The following is an 11,219-nucleotide window of genomic DNA, read 5'->3' as shown; positions in this document are numbered from 1 at the left end:
AGGGGTCACACTGGCATGGACAAGATGATAGACTCCCCATCTAGTCTGGTTTTGGCAGTCCAATCTCCCTGACATAAATCTGGCGAATTTGGTTAGACTTGAATCTTCTGTCCCTCCTGGGTTCACAAAATTTAGTCATGCGCATAATACCTCAGGGTCATGCAATTATTTCAAGGCTACTCTGCCTCTTGCTAGGACATTTGCCTGACTAGTAGCTAACCATCAATTTTATCTGGTTTGTGTTCACATCCCAGGCTGTCATAACTCAACTAATGATGCTCTGTCCCTTTCTCATTTTCAGGACTTCTGCAAACTCAACCTGACTGTCAAGAAATACATTAAATCCCCAGACTTCGAGTCGGCACACTGGACTAGCCCATTTATTGGCCCATAGCAGGTTGCTGACACAATCTGCCCTATTCACAAGCACACAAGAAACATATAACAGAGCTCTGGCTATTTTCAGTAGATGCGTATCCAGTTTTCAGATGACCAAATCTTATTCCATTAAGTCTAGGGTGGCATTTACTTATTTTTGCCACCTATCTAAACTATCACATGATACTATAAATGTTATCTGACAGGCATTCATCATTTGCTTACTACTTTTACTAATCACAACGATTCTGCCTACTGACCCTAGTAAACATTCTCAAGGTCATATGATGAGTAGACCATCCTCAACACTAATGCCGTATTTAAGGCATTACAAGTAATATTATGGGTTCATCCCATTGTCTGAATATCTATGATCTTGTTAAAATCGGGGTTCATTAAGTGCTCATATTAAGATACACTAAAAAAACAATCAAACAGGGACTCCTGTAGAATTCCCCTTTGATCCCACCAAATATGAGCCCAGTATAACAATAGACATCTACTGCCGCACAATAACAGGTTGTCCAAGGAATATGCCCTTCTGTTTATGCACGATATACCACTTGTGTCAACTAAATTTATTTTACATTAGAACTCTCTTGGAACTTGGCTTTGACCCTTCTACATTTTCAACACATTCTTTCAGTGTCGGTGCAACTTTGGCTGCTTCTAGCTTGGATATTCCAGTACATATATTTAAAGAATAGGACACTGGAAATCTTCAGTAGAATAGATACATGACACAGCCCGAGAAGAGTAAAGGAAGCTTTCAAGAGTTTGGCTTTGTAAGTTGTATATGTAATATTGTGCATTTGGAATTTATTTATTATTTACAGACCCACCCAAAACATCAGTTTCAGCACACTCCAATTGACTTTGCATTAAAAATATAACTTTTATTAGCTCAAAATAAAAAGATTAATGTTTCAGTTTTAAAATAAAACTTTCATCTGGACAGATCTATTAGAATGACATAAAAACTATTTATACCCTCATAGTACAACACCTTGTTACTCACCCCCCTTCTTGAGTTGCTCCATTCACATGTGTTTAAACTGAAGCCCATGCATGCACACATCCCTTTAAATTTCTGTAGGTAGCCAAGAATTTTTTAGTTGATATGCCTAAAAAGCATAAAAAAGACAGAACAAAAAAAAAGGGAAAAGAAAGAAGAGCTTCTATTGTGAAGTAAGTCTATTTGAGGTAAAATAGAATGCAAATATAAATATAATCAATAAAAGTCAAAGTGCAAAAAATGTTTAGGACTGAGAAAAAATAAAAAATCCTACATAAAAACGATGTATATTATACAAGACTATCCCCTCTGGCTAGAAACCTCCCTCCCCATGTAGTATACTCACAAGCTTGTGTGAGCTGAATGCAGAGACCCTATGTACTGCAAAATACAGCCACTGGGCACCTGCCGTTCCGTGCTGATCCTAGATGTTAGAAGGAGGGTCACATGGGAAGGAATACTTTGGTGTAGGTTCCGTGAGTGCTGTAATAAGTATTATGTCTGGAAATGCTGTGAAGCCAGTATAGGAGTTCCGTCAGCGGCGCACCTTTCCGTACTGGGAACTTGATATCCGGTATGCCTCAGGTGACAAGCTTGTAAACAAATCAGTAATCGTAATTTTGTGTTGGAGACCCCATGTTAGAGGTCAGTGCATAAAAGCTGTGTGTGGCCAGAATAAAATCAGTTGACTCCCAGAACTATGTCTCATCATTTTACTGGGGGGAATAAAGCATAATCTCATAACGGTTCCAGTCTAGCTGAGAAAGAAAATAGCGGAGGTAACCAGTCGGGTTACCCTGAGTCCGCTACAAAGAACAATGCTGCATTCAATATTAATCCTCATACTGTGATGGACTCTATTGTATGCCCTCTTTGTTGAACCTGGATTCTGAGTGACAGGTGTGTCCCTGGTACCATGGACCTAACCTATATACTGCAACACCTAGGCTGAAACAGATGCTAAATCTCAGAGCATCATCTGTACCTAGAAAGTAAAGTACAAACAGCAGAAAATGCAAACAAGTGGACAAGCAAGGAATGTAGAGGTGGGATTTGTGTAACTTATGGGGGTTCCACATCCTTGTGAGAAATGCCCCCTCCCCCCCCCTCAAACTATTCAAAGATATGTAAGTTACTTAGGATATATGAGCCCACTCCTGACTGTTTTCAGGAAAGACCACACTGACATGCTGTTTGTACAAACAACATGCACATTGATTGAACTGAATTTTTTGCAATTCCTATATAAGTGCTCTTGGTCTTGGGGGGATCTGATATTTATATGGGTGCAATCAATAGCTCCAGTGACATTGTATAATATGCACAGTTGGTTGAAACTCAGCCTGGCAATGTGCCAAACTTAAGATATTGAAGGAACGGAAATTAACCTCATGCAGCCAGGAAGATGGACAGGAGACTGTGCTATCCCACAGGAAATGCCTGTGTTTATTTCAAAGCTGCTGGTAGTCAAACAAATGTAGCAGTTTAACAAGTGTACCAGCCAGGTGCTTCCTATTTGCCCAAGATAGGGGTTTCAATACATCATTGGCATATGTGTATGCAAGAAGAAGCTACTTATTAAAAGGCTGTGTGTGTGGTGTACGCAACTGTGTGTGTTGTGTAGATGCAAGGTAGATGTAAGTGTTGTGATTGTCAGTGTGTGTTTTTTTCTGTGTGTGATGTAAGAGTAGGTATGAGTGATTTGTGTGGCTGTGTGTGTAACTGTGAGAGATAAGTTTGGTTTGGGTAGTTGTGAGTGATGTATGTGGTGTGTGGGTAGTTGTAAGTGATGTTATGGTAGCTGTCAGTAATGTGTGGGTAGTTGTGAGTGATGTATGTTGTTGCAGTGTGTGATATGTGGGTAGCTCTGAGTGTTATGTGGGTAGCCGAAAGTGATGTGTAGGTAGCTGTGAGTGATATAAGGGATAGTGTATAATATATGGGTACCTGTAAGTGATGTGAGTTTCTGTGTGTAGATAGCAGTTAGGGATGTGCATCGGTAGCTGTGAGTGCTGTGTGTGACAGTGTATGATATGTGAATAGCTCTGAGTAATGTGTGTTTATGTGTGTGAATAGCAGTTATTGATGTGTATGGGTAGCTGTGAGTTATATGCATTGCTGTCTGTTTGTGTGAATGAAGTCTGTGACTATGTGTGACATACATACTCAAAGATAGATAAATACAGATACAAGCAGTAACAAATTCATATATATGTGTGTGTGTATATATATATATATATATACAAGATCATACACACACACACACACACACTTCAAGACACACAAGATACACACATACACTAATAGAAACATCTGAATATTTACGCATGTAGCCACACTTACAGATACACAAATACATACAAAAATAGACACACAGACAAACACACATATATAGACTTACAGATACTTACACACACACTCACAGATACTCATTCAGGCGTACATGCAGACACATTCACTGATACATAAAAGAATAAGAGAGAGTGTTCAAAGTTGCATTTTCCCTGTTCTTCACAATGAGGAAGTAAAATTTGCTTCCAAACTTCATCCTTTCTAGCCCCTCACCTCTGAATTTTTCTAACCAGCAAGAGATTCTGTCCTGCTTCATGTTATTCCCCTCCATGCTATCCAACCTAGACCACCATCTAAAATAAAGAGTATCAGGTCCGAGTTCCCTACTTAGATGTACCTCAACTCTTCTGAGTCTACAGCTGCATTGTGATGTGTCTAGGCAACCGTGCACATGCCTGTGCAAATTCAGCACAAGGTAACCACACATCCCATTCATAACTACTCCATGGTTCTGGATCAGTTGCTGGAGCTTCTCTTACAGAAGTAGTAGTAGAATCACTCACGTGTATCATTAGTCTATTATGTTCCATAGGAAAAGTATATGCGTTTGTGTGTTTTCTGACTTTTCCAGCACAGTACAAAGAACAGCAAAGGATTCAACCAAATCAAATAGTAAAGAAAAGGCAGCACACCTAAGGGATGGGGCTTCTTCACAGACCCAAAAAAGAAATATAACACATGGAGAGGAAGGTTGTGCCAATACAATTGTAATAAAATTATTTTCAATGGGTACAAAAGATTATTTACTAATAGTAAAACCAATATTAAAAAAGAAAATAAAATGACCAATAAAATGTCCAAAGAAATATTCAAACTTGCAGGAAGAACAGCCAACTCCAGTAGGGAAATATTTTCTCTATGTGGGGACCAGATCAGGAAATGCTTGAGACCCGTATCAATATACAAAAAAAAATAAAAATCAGAGGAAAATCCAATAGTGTAGTATGTCTCGACAATATATTGTATTGATAATATGTAGATCCACTTTAGTCCTGCTAACATTTAGGGCTAAAGACCAGCTCTATTATGAATGGCGTGCAGTGATATAATCCCCATTTATAGGATATGTGCAATAGTGTAGTCAGCAGATTCCACAGCGGTATGGGGACCATAAAACCCCCCAAAAAAGAAAATGACAACAATAGCACTTTCAGCAAAAATTAAACCTGCAGTAATAAATACGAAGTGGATAAGGCGTGAGTAATATAATCTTTAGTGAGATTAAGGTTTTGAACTAATTAGGGTTTCAATAATTCCTCCATGGCAAAATTATGATTACCTAAACTTGAGTGTTTACACTGGGTCCATTTTGCAGGACTTCTCACCGGCTGCTCCCTTCCTTTGGAACGACCTGCCTACCCCGATCAGAATCTCCCCTAGTCTTCAATCGTTTAAGAAGTACCTCAACACCCATCAGAAATGCTTATGGCCTTCCAGATTAACTTCTATGTCCCATATCTGTCTCTTGCTCTCTCCTAAAGAGGCATACTCCACTCTCAACTCCAGTTCTGCTACTTTTCCACTTTTTTGTGTTTGCTGTCCCTTTTGCTGCCCTATTGTGTTTTTATACCCCACCTCCTCTAGACTGTAAGCTCATTTGAAAAGAGTCCTCATCTACCTATTGTTCCTGTATCATTTTGTAAAGCACTGCTGAATAATTTGGTGCTGCATAAATGCCAATTATAATAATAATAATAATAATAATAATAATAATAATAATAACATTCCAAAACAAAAAAAAAAGCTGTGGAGACCCAGAGACCATCTTAAAACAGCACTGCCAATGCTGCCATATTCTTCTCCACTGTCCATAATGCCTGCAGCTTGCTCCACTGTGGGATTCTTTTGACTAATGGATTGTGGGTAAATTGTCTCTACTGAAAAGGAACCTTACTTAAAGGAGAACTGTCATCTCAACTCTATCTTTAAATATAATGATCCGTTCATCATGTTTTAAAAGGAATTTATTAAAAAATAAATATTAAGTATATGATTCAGCCATATACACACACTTTGGATCAGCCAGTGATTGAAACAGATAGTTATTGGGTATGATGATGTCACTGCACTGTGCAGGGAGTAAAAAAAAAAGGAAAACCAGAAAGACTGTATAGATCGCTTTAAACGCTGTCTGACCCAAGGTATGCGTTTATGTCAGATGGATCCCTCTCATATACTAACGGTAGGGATGAGGTTTTCTCCTTTTTTACATTTACTTTGTTTAACACAGAATCTTTTTATTTTCAAAACTTGATGAAATTATTATTCATTATAACAAAAATAGTGTTAAAGTGACACTTGTCCTTTAAAGACCAACTCACCTCAAAAGTATTTAAGACAATATTCCTTCCAGTAATTTGAAAAGGAAAGTTTGCTTGTTTTTTTTTTATTTATTTTTTTGTTAATTTTTTATAATAAAGTATATGTAAAAACTGAGAATAACTAATTCCTACCTTTAAGCCATATTTCTTGGGTCAAACAGTGACAATTAACAGTTAGACTCTATGGTCTTCTGCTTCTCTTCCTGCACAGAATTAAATAGATTAATTGAAAAACACCCAGCCTTTAATATCCATTACATTACACTTGATAAATGGACAACACCAGGCTCATGCAATTTTAAAAACCACTGGAACTGACTACTGGAAAAAAAGAAATCCAAGTTGCACTACCTGAATTCTTCACTAGATGGAGATACAGAGCTATAACTTAAGGAAATATGACAGTGAAAATATATTAAGCTTTCAAATACACCTTGGGTATAGACCGTTTTCAAATATATGATTTAAAATAAATTGGGATTTTTTATAATTTAGGTGTATGAGATTCAATGTTGCTGCTTGAATACCAGCTTACTAGTGACATAAAGGTGATACTCGAAAAAATTAGAATATCGTGCAAAAGTTCATTTATTTCAGTAATGCAACGTAAAAGAGGAAACTAATATATAAGATAGACACATTACATGCAAAGCAAGGTAGTTCAAGCCATGATTTGTCATAAATGAAATAATTCTGGCTTACAGCTCATGAAAACCCCAAATCCACAATCTCAGTAAATTAGAATATTGTGAAAAGGTGCAATATTCTAGCCTCACAGTGTCCCACTCTAATCACCTAAGTAAGCCATAACACCTGCAAAGGGTTCCTGAGCCTTTGAAAGGTCTCTCAGTCTGGTTCAGTAGGAATCCCAATCATGGGGAAGACTGCTGACCTGACAGTTGTGCAGAAAACCATCATTGACACCCTCCATAAGGATGGAAAGCCTCAAAAGGTAATTGTGAAGGAAGTTGGATGTTCCCAAAGTTCTGTATCAAAGCACCTTAATAGAAAGTTATGTTGAAGGGAAAAGTGTGAAAGAAAAATGTGCACAAGCAGCAGGGATGACTGCAGCCTGGAAAATATTGTCAAGAAAAGGCCATTCAAAAGTGTTGGGGATTTTCACAAGGAGTGGACTGAGGCTGGAGTCAGTGCATCACGAGCCACCACACACAGATGGATCCTGGACATGGGCTTCAGATGTCGTATTCCTCTTGTCAAGCCGCTCCTGAACAACAAAACAACGTCAGAAGCGTCTTACCTGGGCTGAAGAAAAATAGACCTGGTCTGTTGCTCAGTGGTCCAAAGTCCTCTTTTCTGATGAGAGCAACTTTTGCATCTCATTTGGAAACCAAGGACCTAGAGTCTGGAGGAAGAATGGAGAGGCACACACTACAAGATGCTTGAAGTCCAGTGTGAAGTTTCCATGGTCTGTGTTGATTTGGGGAGCCATGTCATCTGCTGGTGTTGGTCCACTGTGCTTCATTAAGTCCAGGGTCAACGCAGCCGTCTACCAGGAGATTTTGGAGCACGTCATGCTTCCTTCTGCAGACGAGCTTTATGGGGATGCTGACTTCATTTTCCAGCAGGACTTGGCACCTGCCCACACTGCCAAAAGCACCAAAGCCTGGTTCAATGACCGTGGGATTACTGTGCTTGATTGGCCAGCAAACTCGCCTGACCTAAACCCCATAGAGAATCTATAGGACATTCCCAAGAGAAAGATGAGAGACATGAGACTGAACAATGCAGAAGAGCTGAAGGCCGCTATTGAAGCATCCTGGTCTTCCATAACACATCAGCAGTGTCACAGGCTGATAGCTCCCATGCCACGCTGCAGTGAGGCAGTAATTGCTGCAAAAGGGGCCCAAACCAAGTACTGAGTCCATATGTATGCTTATACTTTTCAGAGGTCCGATATTGTTCTATGTACACTCCTTGTTTTATTGATTGCATGTAATATTCTAATTTACTGAGATTGTGGATTTGGGGTTTTCATGAGCTGTAAGCCATAATCATCGCACTTATGACAAATCACGGCTTGAACTATCTTGCTTTGCATGTAATGCGTCTATCTCATATATTAGTTTATCATTTTACTTTGCATTACTGAAATAAATTAACTTTTGCACGATATTCACATTTTTCGAGTATCACCTGTACCTTAAACAAGAGTTAATAGGGCACAGTGTAAAAATTTGGATGCACAAAATTTGGTAAATATTACTGAATCCTGAGCAGATCTACTAAAGCCAAATCCAGTCAATTCAGGTCTTTGAACCAAAAGCGCCCGATTCAAACTGATGCATTCCTTTTTATGAAACCCCATGCTTTTCACTTCTGAATCCTATGGAAAGTATATATGTTCCATAAAATGTACAAAGCACCGATTTTAAACAAACTTATAGAGAGCTTTTGAAATGTTGCACATTCGTAAATTATTGTATGCTTTTGTTCATTCACTTTGCATTTTGTTAATTGATAAAATATGAACTATTAACATTTCTATTTTTGAAAGCATTCTAACTTTACAGCATGTTATAACATCTGCCTGTCAAGACTTTTGCACAGAATTGTTTCTAAATAATTATAAAACACAAAAGAGAAACAGCACTCACTCATTCACATACACTCACATTCAAGCACATACTCACTCACTCAGATTCATACCCACACATATATATATGTTTAATTTTATACAATGAGATCCATCCGACCACGATTTTCTTACCTTGTAAGAGCTGCAGTGGAGCCACATCCTTGCAGTCCATTGGGGATCTGCACTGATTACCAAGTTCCCTGAATCTCTACACTGATGTTGGAGCTGGGATGACGTTACATAGCGGTTCCCAGCAATAGTGCAGAGCACACATAGGAGCTGTACAGAATGCACCTGGTTAGTACACCACTGATTCAGATCTTCTATATGCACAGTGTATACAGATGGCACCTCACACAAACCTGTGGCAAGACATTCTGCAGTCTACGCATCTCTTGAGTTCTTTGCAATTTGTGGGAATCAAACAGGCGAGATCTCAAAAAGAGATTATCAGACAAACCTCTGTTACGTCTTGAATCCTACTGGAAATGGTATAACTCTGTTCAGTAAATCATTCCCTACTAGGATGGTCCTGATTCTTTTAAAATCGGTGCTTTGCAAATCTTCCAAATCCTTTGCATAGGGTTCACATGCAAAAAGCACAGATTTTAAATTGGACACTGCATGTGTCCAACCGATTAGTGCAGATTCAGTCTGGTTGGCTGAATTTGACCGTAATCAGCTTTTGGTAAAAATGAGAATTGTAATTCTAGTCATTGAATTTTATTAATCTCTTTACGCTGCATATTTGCCACTACCAAAAAAAAAAACATTCCATTTCCCTTTTTTCTTGGAGTAAATAATGGAACTCTGAATCAATCAATAAAATTAATATGCTCATTCGTTGCTGAGTTGTTTGTTTCGTGATCAGTCTATATAGTGGCTTGAAAATTGGGAATTTGGACAAATGCACAATTGGCCAAATTTTGATGAAATGCAGTTCATAATAAAATAAGTTTGGTATTAGGTAGATGTTGACATATTAACTCAGGTTTTCAATTCCAGTCAAAACACCTTATCAGTAAGTGTCCCTGGGCAAAGCAAAACGATATATACATGCCTGCCTCAAATTCTAGAGCAAGGCCTTCTTCACCTCAAATATCCCTTTTACATAATTGTAGAGAAGTGCAGAATATGTTGGCACTATATAAAGGATAATAATAGTAATTGACATAATGGCCTTATGTCCTAGTTTTCTGGGACAGTCCCTACTTTTACTGACCTGTGAATCATCCTCTTGTGCTATTTGTTCCAGATTGAGAAACATCTGCTTCTTTATATAAAAAATATATATATTTATATAATAGGCTGTGCTATTTTAAGTAGGGTTACAATGCTGCTTCAGTGCTGCTGTTTCAGTTTGTTTTTAAAAAAAAATATTGGTAACACATTGTCTATCTTGCACAACTGCAGATTTCAAATGTTTATTAACCACACTCACTCCTAAAATAGAGTATATTCATTTTTACTGTAATGTATTTGCAAAATAAAATTTAGTCCATAAAGCCTCACTCACTTGTATTTATCCTCCAAGAATGATTATCAGCCTGTTGAGGAATGGATTTCTCTGCCAGGAGACTCTGGCACCTTGTTTAATTTCTGGAAGGAGATCACATTTGTAAACAGTCTCTAGAAGAAATCATTTCTGTGCCACTTAGTTAATGTCTGCAAATGTGTTAAAATATCATCTACTCCCACTGTGCCAAAAAGAAAGAAAGTTTTAATTAGGGTTGTGCAGAGTTGAAAATTTTGTTTAATTTAATTTTAATTAGTTAATTTTCAAATTTCATCTAGAAACATAGAAACATAGAATGTGACGGCAGATAAGAACCATTCGGCCCATCTAGTCTGCCCAATTTTCTAAATACTTTCATTAGTCCCTGGCCTTATCTTATAGTTAGGATAGCCTTATGCATATCCCACACATGCTTAAACTCCTTTACTGTGTTAACCTCTACCACTCCAAATATAGTCTCCTCCTTTACTATGTTGATTCCCTTAATGTATTTAAAGGATCACTATAGTGTCAGGAAAACAAAGTGGTTTTCCTGACACTATAGTGCCCTGAGGGTGCCCCCGCCCTCAGGGTCCCCCTCCCATGGCGTTGAAGGGGTTAAAACTCCTTCAGCAGCTTACCTTATTCCAGCACTGGGCTCCCTCGGCGCTGGTGACCTCTCCTCCCCCGCCGACGTCAGCTCCCCCATCCGACGTCAGTGGAGCCGAATTCAATGCTTTCCTATGGACGCTCTGCGCGATGGAGGCATAATATGCCTCCAGCGTCTCAGATGTGCCTCTAGTGGCTGTCCGGAAGACAGCCACTAGAGGCTGGCTTAACCCCAAATGTAAACATAGCAGTTTCCCTGAAACTGCTATGTCTGCATCTGAAAGGTTAAAACCTGAAGTGGTCTGGGTGACTATAGTGTCCCTTTAAATGTTTCTATCATGTCCCCCCTGTTTAGTCTTTCCTCCAAGCTATACATGTTAAGTTCCTTTAACCTTTCCTTGTAAGTTTTATCCTGCAATCCATGAACCAGTTTAATAGCACTTCTCTGAACTC

The sequence above is a fragment of the Pelobates fuscus genome, chromosome 2, assembly GCF_036172605.1.
Source record: "Pelobates fuscus isolate aPelFus1 chromosome 2, aPelFus1.pri, whole genome shotgun sequence".
Lineage (NCBI taxonomy): Eukaryota > Metazoa > Chordata > Amphibia > Anura > Pelobatidae > Pelobates > Pelobates fuscus.
Note: the sequence above shows the minus strand (reverse complement) of the source record.